This window comes from Chiloscyllium punctatum, chromosome 29 (genome assembly GCF_047496795.1).
Source record: "Chiloscyllium punctatum isolate Juve2018m chromosome 29, sChiPun1.3, whole genome shotgun sequence".
Lineage (NCBI taxonomy): Eukaryota > Metazoa > Chordata > Chondrichthyes > Orectolobiformes > Hemiscylliidae > Chiloscyllium > Chiloscyllium punctatum.
In genome coordinates, this window is record NC_092767.1 from 53,141,853 (window position 1) to 53,150,577 (window position 8,725).

At 42.9% G+C, this 8,725-nt stretch overlaps 1 non-coding gene across 1 annotated transcript; it reads left to right on the plus strand.

Annotated features, from left to right (window-relative positions):
• The first annotated feature begins 3,270 nt into the window (after nucleotides 1-3,270).
• trnas-uga (transfer RNA serine (anticodon UGA)) lies at nucleotides 3,271-3,352 on the plus strand. Its single transcript has one exon. It is a non-coding gene; the product is annotated as a tRNA-Ser (tRNA).
• Nucleotides 3,353-8,725: the final 5,373 nt, after the last annotated feature.

The following is an 8,725-nucleotide window of genomic DNA, read 5'->3' on the forward strand; positions in this document are numbered from 1 at the left end:
GCAATATGTGTGTGGCTGTCAGGCTGATAGTGACGCAGTAAAAATGAGGATGTCAAGGTGAAACTGGTGCAGTAAGTGTGAGGATGGCAGATGGACAGTGATGCAGTAAGTGTGAGGGGTTCACGCTGATATTGAGGCATGCAAGTGTGAGGGGTTAGGTTGATAGTGACGCTGTGTGCCGGCGGGTCCGGCTGATAATGACGCAGAAAATGTGAGTGTCTCAGTGTGACAGTGACGCATTACATGTGAGAGGGTCAGGGTGATAATGACAGAAAAAGTGTTAGGGGTTCAGGTTGATAGTGATGCTGTAATTATGAGCTTGATCAGCATGATAGTGAGAGGCTTAGGCTAATAGCGACACAGCAATTGTGAGGGGGGTCAGGGTAGTGGTGACGCAAAACATGTGAGCGGGTCAGGCTAATAGTGATGCAGTAATGGTAAGAGTGTTGGTGTGCTAGTGACGCAGTAAGTGTGAGCCGCTCAGGATGATAGTGATGCAATAAGCATGAGGTTTCAGGTAGACACCCATGCAGTAAGTGTGACGTGTTCAGGGTGACAGTGACGCAGACACTTTGAAGGGTGTCAGTTTGAGAGTGACACAGGAAATGTGAGGGGACAGGTTGAGAGTGACACAGTAAGTGTAAGAGGTCAGGCTGATAATGATATACTAATTGTGATGGAGTCAGGATAATAGTGGTGCAGTGAGCATGAGTTGTCAGGGTGATAGTGACACGGCGTGAGTGGGATAGAGTTATCGTGATGCAGCAAGAATGAGGAGGTCAGAGTGATAGTGTGCAAGGTCTGGCTGAATGTGACGCAAGGAGAGTGAAAGGTTTAGTGTGATCTGGACGCACTAAGTTTGCGGGGTCAAGGTGATTATGATGAAGTAAGTATGAGTGGGTCAGTCTGATAGTGACACAGTACATTTGAAGGGATCAGGCTGGTATTGATGCAGTAAGCGTGAGGGGGTCAGGCTGATATTGATGCACTAAGTGAGAGAATGTCAAGGTGATGGTGATGCATTAAGTGTGAGCAGGTTAGAGAGAGAGTGACGCTGTTAGTGAGTGGGGTTTGGCTGATAGGGATGCAGTAGGTGCGCATGTGTCAGGGTGTGAGTGATGCACAAAGTATGAGGGTGCCAGAGGGATAGTGACGCATTAAGTATGAGGGGGTCAGAATGATTGTGATGCAGTAATTCTGAGGGGATCAGAGAGATACCAACGCAGTAAGCATGAGGGGGTCAGGCTGTTAGTGACGCTGTCAGTGTGAGTGTTGAAGCTCATAGTGAAGCAGTAGGTGTGAGGTGGTCAGTGTGATTGTGCCGCAGTAAATGTGAGAGGGTCAAGGTGATAGTGACATAGTAAGTTTGAGGAAGCAGTGTTGTAGTGACACGGTAAGTGTGAGACGTCAGTCTGGTACTTACATAATAAGTGTGATGGAGTCAGGCTGATAGTGACAGAGTAAGTGTCAGGAGTCAGGGTAATAGTAACATAGGAAGTTTAAGGGTGTGACTGATAGTGACAAAGTAAGTGTTTGGCAGTCAGGCTGACAGTGACGCAGTCAAAATGAGGGTCTCGAAGTGAAAGTGGCGCAGTAAATGTGAGGACGCCAGATGGATAGTGATGCAGTACGTTTGAGGGGTTCACACTGATATTAAGGCGGTAAGTGTGAGGGGTCAGGTCTATAGTGATGCAGGAAGTGTCGGCGGGTCAGGCTGATAGTGATGCATTCAAAGACCAAATATCCAAGGCTCACTGTAGTGCTGAATAGCGAGACTTCTCAAGGCTAAGACAAAAATCAATAGTTCTCATCCTGGTCATAATTCACAATGCTTCATTTTAAAATTGTCCTCTCCTGCTTCTCGATTCACCAATGAGGGAACAACATTTAATTGCACCACCCGGTTTATCTCTTCAAATATTTTGCAACTCTAAATGAGATTACCTCTCTTGTTTTGAAACTGTTAAAAACAGACCGGATTTGCCCAATTTCAATTCACAGGACTAACGTTCATCCATGATATCAAGGCTAATCACCATTCGTGGTATTCCTCATATGGCATTAGTATCTTTCCTAAATTGAGGATTATAATTCCTCATACTGTAGTCCAAGTGCGGTCGAACTGAGCCACAATACATTGGAAATAATGCTTTGTTCTCGTGCTCTGAAATCCTTCTGCAGCTTTCACAACAGACTTCTACAACTGCTATTAGACTTCATTGACTTATTAAACACTTCTCCAAGATGCAATTCCAAAAATCTGTACATCAGACTTTCTACTTCAAACCTTCGATAATAATCTCCACACATTTCCCTCCTCACAAGTGTGATAAAGTCAAATCGTTGCTATTTATTAAATCATGAGGGACATGGATAGGTTGACTCATCAAGGTGTTTTCCTGCTGGTGAGGAAGTCAAAATTTAGAAAACATTGTTTTAAAATTAGTTGGTAAGGATTTAAAAGGGACATCAGGGGCAACTTTTTCAGTCGTGTCCAGAATGAGCTGCCAGAGAAATTGTTGGAGACTGGTACAACTGTAACATTTAATGGCATCTGGATGGATATATGAGTAACAAGGCTTAGAGCGTTGTGGGCCAAATGTTGGCAAATGGGACCTATTAATTTAGGATAACTCTGCACCATGGTCAAGTTGGAAAGAAGGGCCACTTTCCATGTTGTATTGTTCAAGGACTTGATGACTCCAGAACAATCGCAAAAACTTTGCAAATAATTCCGTCAAGACGATTTCAAGTTCCAAATCTTCGGTCAATCTTCCTCTCTTGTGCTCACAAGTTCATTACCTGATGTCAGAACTTACGGATTAGTTGCTGTATCCATTTCTTTAAATTGGTTCTGCATTCTTTCTAATACCGATTTTTTTTTTACGAATGTAGCTAGTGTTTATGGACTTAGCATCAATATTTCGAATACCATATTTTGATGAATATTAAAACACAACAGCATATATACTTTGGCACCAGATGACGAGCAATTGAGTCAAAATCGATCGGACGCAGTGAGACAATGATCCTCTCTTCATGTGGTGTACATCCGTGACTCTATAATTCAATGAAAAATCATTCCCGCAACTTCAGCTGTGTCAGCATCTAGTTTGCGGTGAAAGCCTGTCAATCTGCTAAGGTAACGTTCGTCTGGGTCTCTGCAAAGGATTTGGCGAAATCTTTGGGTCTTGACAATTTGTTCTTCAAATAAATTACGTATTTCATGAATTCAGTTCTTTTACGATGAAAATTGGCATTGGGGATGCAGCTGTGATGGCCGAGAGGTTAGGGTATTGGATTTGAAATGCAATGGGGTCTCCCTGTGCAGGTTCGAATCCTGCTCGCAGCGTTGACTCTTTTAAAAGTCATTAATTCATTTGCAGAATTTGGATTTCGTGGAGCTTGAGCTTTGCATTCAATCGAAAGTAAATTTTCAACTGTGAAGAATCCGAAGTAACTTCAAGATGTCTAATTGAATAAATTATATGTCGAGACACAAAAAGCCATCAACTTCCAACACGAATCAGTTTCCAAACATTTGTCGAACTATCGTGAAATGTGGATGTTCGGGAGGCGGGGCGGGGCGGGGGGCGGGGGGCGGGGGGGGGGGGTGAACTTAAGCAAAACAAGAACAATGCAATACATTTACCTGCAGGTGATCAGTTTTTTTTTAGGATCAGTTGAAAGTCAAGCTGAGAAAGTTCAACTTAATTTACAGCTGACTCTCAAGGGCAATTATCTATTATATCAGCAGTCAATGAATTAGAAAAAACAACTCCATGTGTGGAAAGGAACTCGACTGGTCCAGGTTCCTGGCTTGAGGTATGATAAGGCAAGGCGATATCAGCGGAGTAGAATTTTCTGGAAATATGAGAAATGGAATGTTAACAGTCTTCTGCTGTCCACATTCGTAAGAAACTGTGCATTAAGAACTGAAATTGAAAATTAACGATGAAAATCAGACTTAGCCCTCTGTTTGTGGTGTATCATTGTTCAGAAAAATAGGTTGTTGCTGAGACTAAAATTGTCCAAAATAATAGATGGGGATCTTATCCACGACCTCCGTTGGAGCAGTTAGTGTGGAGAGCTCAGCTTGAAGAACCAAGTGCCAATTATTCGTCTTGGCTGTCTGAATTGCTCAGTTAAACAGACTCCCAATTTAATGAAAAAACCTTTGCTATCAGTGCTAGATGTTTTCATGTCAGCATGTTCCGATATGAGAGGACACTCCATGGAGTAGATGTGACTTAAATTTTGACTCTAACGTCAGAGATGTTGACACATTTCTGCACCAATACAGCACTACCTTTGGTATCAAATCAAACTGAACAAAGGACTAGTTCCCTTAGACATTTCCTTTCTGCAGACTCTGCCAGTGGACCGTTCAGGCCCGATGTAGGAATAGGGCGTGGTGACATCTGTTCGCATGTGGATCACTTCATTCTTGCTCACGATCCATAAACCGTAATTCCTTTTGAACTTCTTAGCCATCAGCATGATAAGTGGTACATAATGCACAGGTTTGCTTCTCGAAAGAAAGAGCGAAATCTTATTCAATGCAGACGCAAATTGAAGTTGTCTCTGGTCGACCAGAAGACAGATATCGCGAAACAAATGAATACAGAAAACAATCAATGTTTTCTGGGAGTCAAAAAGATGTACTGGAAGAACGGAAACATATATTTGGAACTAAAGTCACATATTACTTCCAGACTAAATGTTCTTGAACCGTTATCTTAATTTGACCTTCATGTCCACCATTGCTGCAAAAATTATCTTAACAAATCAGAACTTTGTGTTCTTTGATATTGTCTCCTTCATGTTTCTCTTGATTTTGAAACTAAAACCGAGCAATAGTAATGCACCCTATTTCACTTGCAAAGATCAGAAGAAGATCAATTTATAAGAGAACAGAAATAAAGCTACGTCTGTCTTTCAAGAGAAAACACAGTTACCATTTCGCCTCCAAAAAGTCTTCTTCAGAAGTCTGCGCAATGAACTCGAAATAGAAGACCAAAAACGAAAAGAAAAGCCATAATGCCGCGAATACACCACCCGCAAGCGCATCAAGTCCTACTCGAATATGCTGTATTACTACTCTCAACATCAGTGGAGAACGGAACAAAGCTCATTCTGCAGTTGTCAACCTGTTATGACGTAGTTTGTAACGTCAGAAATATGATTAGGTAAAAAGCGGGATGAAAGCTGAATATTAGAAGTCTGAAAAAAGCAAGTGTGTCCTCTGCTTTGAAGAAGGTTGGCAGTGATGAAAATGGAAATTAACTACAGTGACAGTTGCTTAATTAATACTCAGAATCGTTGCAACACACAGGGACGCAATTCTTTTTGCTGGGTTTCTGTTCTGCCATTTTATAATCATGACTGCTGTCGGGTTTGGTTCTCATTCCAGGCTTAGGTGACTGCCTGATGGAAGTTTGCACATTCGCCCAATTTCTGTGTGGTAGCTCTGGTTTGCTGCCACATTCTGAACATTTGCAGGTTATTTGGATTCGCCATTGAACGCACACGGTTACAGAAACAGTGATGTGGAGAGTGTCTGGATAGGACGTACTTCAGAGGATTTTTGTGAACTTAAATAGACAGAGTTGGGTGAGTCTGCTGTTTCTTGGGTGAGCTACATGGACAGAGAGGGGTCAGGGTATTCTTGACAGAGTTGGATTAGTTGCTCTTACCTGTGTCAGTCACGCAGATACAGTAGGGTCAGTCTGCCCTTCCCTGGGCGAATTTCTTTCATAGAGTGGTGATAGTCTGCTCTTCCCTGCCAGAGTGAAACAGAAAGAGCGGGGTCAGTATTCTCTTCCCTCGATAACTTTTGTTGACAGTCTGGCTTCTGTATGCTCTTCTCTGGCGAGTTACATTGGTAAAGTGGGGTCAGACCTCTCTTCAGTGAATGACTTATATTGACCGTGTTGGATCAGTCTGCTGAGTTACACTGAGATTGTGGGGTCAGTCTGCCCTTCACTCGGTGAGTAACACTGACTGGGTGGCGTCAGTTTGCTCTTCCCTCAGTGAGTTACATTGACAGAGTGGCATCAGTCTACTCTTTCCTGTGCGAGTTACATGGACAGAGTGGCTTCAGTCTGCTTTTCAAGGAGTGAGTTATTTGGACAGTGTGGGATCAGTCTGCACTTCCCTGGGTGAGTTGCATTGACAGAGTGGCGTCAGTCTGCAATTTCCTAGTTATGTTAAAGTGATCGTGTGAGGTCAGAGTGCTCTTTCCTGGTTGAGTCACATTGACAGATTGAGCTTCGTCTGCTCTTCCCTGGTAGAGTCATATTAACAGAATGGGGTCAGTCTGCTCCTTTCTAAGTGAGTAATATCACAGATTGCACACAGTCTGTTCTTCCCTGGGTGAGCTACGTTAAGAGAGTGATGTCAGTCTGCTCCTCCACGGGCGTGTTACTTTCTCAGAATCGTGAGAGTCTGCTCTTCTCTGTCTGAGTTTAACATCAAGGATGGTTTCATTACTGTCTTCGCTGGATGATTCACATAGACAGAATGGAATAAGTCTTCTCTTCTCTGAGTGAGTTACTTTGACAGAGTGGGGTCAGGCTCGTCTCCCTGCTTGTGTTTCATTGACAGAATCAGATTAGCCTGCTCTTTCCTGGATGAGTGACAGAGACAGAATGGGTAGAGCCTGTTCTTCTCTGAGTGGTGTCAGTCTGCCATTTTGCTGGGTGAGTTACATATGAAGTGTTGGGTCAGTCTGCTCTTCCCTGGATGACTATCATTGACAGAGTGGCGTCAGTCTACTCTTCCCTGGGTGAGTTACATGAACAGAGTGCGCTCAGGTCATAACTTCCTCGTTGAGTTACATTGATCATGTGATGTCAGACTTCTGTCCCCTGGTTGAGTTACATTGACAGAGTGGGGTCCGTCTGCTCTTCTCTGGGTGAGTTACGTTAGCAGTTTGGGGTCGGTTTGCTTTCCGCAATCCAGGAACTCCATCTCTCGCGGTTTCTTGTCAGTACCTCCATACGAAGGATTTGTGGAGTAAACAAAAGTAACTCGTCCACTACATCTTTGGGATAATTAGGGATTGGCAGTGAATCTTATCTCATTGAAAGACAACTAAGTCCCAGAAATGCATTTCTAATAATTGCATGTCCTCGTTCGACACTGCAATCGGTCGGGAATAACTTGAGGAGAGGTGCAGGGTAGAATAATTAAAGTCAAATGCTCCGATGCCTAGGAGACATGACACAAGATGTGAGTGTGGAGCTGATGGTGCAGGGCTCAGTGTCAGTGCTATTGGTTCAGCATTTATTGCTCACTGTTCGCAATGACTCACACACCACTGCTGTCAATTCACAACAATGAGCCTGTTCATCTTGGTTTGAAAATCCCTGCGTGTGTATTAACGTGGTTAATGGGACGCGAGAGGAGATGAGCACATCCTCTTTATTCTGTCAGTTTAAACAGACGAAAATATCTGTTGGATGCCAATGCAAGAGGATACTGTCTTTTTCTGTGCCTTTTTAGTGGGGCATGCTCAGCATTGAAACGTCTGTTTTAGCACAAGTAGAGTTTGATTGCCATTCATACTGAGCAACATTAATACAGAAAACACGTTTTCGAATTCCTGTGATCAAGTGGTTCAGGCATTGCACATATGGACGAGAAATCTGGCTCTTAACGTGGCGCCATGGCTTAGCTGGTGAAAGCAGCTCCCATCACACTGGTGCCTGCTCATTCTATTGAAAGCTCGTTATTTCTCGCAAGTATTGTTTTACTGATCGAGAAACTCAGTGCTCTGTTTGAATTGCTGTGCATTCTGATTTCGCGTTCCAGCTTCATTTTCCTGGTTTAAATCCAGTCGTGTAGGTTGCTATTTTTAACTATTATTTTAACCTGGAGATTCTTCCTGCAGTTCCACAAGCACTTCTGCTTCTCATCCTCTTATTCTCATTCCTTCATTCCCAGTTTTGTGGAAATTAAGTGGTGAGGCAGGAGACACTGCAGCATTCCCGGGAAATGTTGTGGTAATGGCACTGACACCACGACATGATCACCCTCATCCTCTGCTGTCACCATTCATTCGTTGTACACCAACAGTAAATGCATCGTTGTTCTTCTTCAGCTATCATGTAATTACTTTCTTTTACTGATGGATAAGGAATACAACTATAACTTCGAAAGGGTCTTTAGATTTTGAGGAAGAAATGTCTCCTTGCCTCAGGTCGAAGTGACAGACGCATTATCTAGAGAATGTGAGACTACTTCGACCGACTCCAGCCAGACCTCAGAATGCCTCTCAGCAGTTCGAATCTCAAACTGTCTCTGAATGTCAGGCTTTTCAACAGCAGAAATGGGAAATGAGGGACATGGAGATCCAGAGAGTCAGAGAATGTGAAAAGGCCCAGGAGGATACAAAAACAAATATATAAAAAACAAAGACACATATTGAGGCAGAAACTGAAAGAAACAATTCTCCATTCGGCGTGACTGCTAAATAACGGAACCTAAAGGAAATGTAGCCAATAAAACATAGCCTTCCACCAGCTCAGGAAAATGAAAGTAGCATGACAGCTGATTAAGACCTTTTAAGATTGTAAATTCGATGTTTGTAAGCTCAAGAGTGATTTTGATAAATATCCTGATTCGACAGGGAAGATTATCCTTTTCCCAACAGTATAATCTAGAAATCTATAACTAACCTATTTCCTGTCCATCTTAAGAAAAAAACCTGTTTATCTCCACA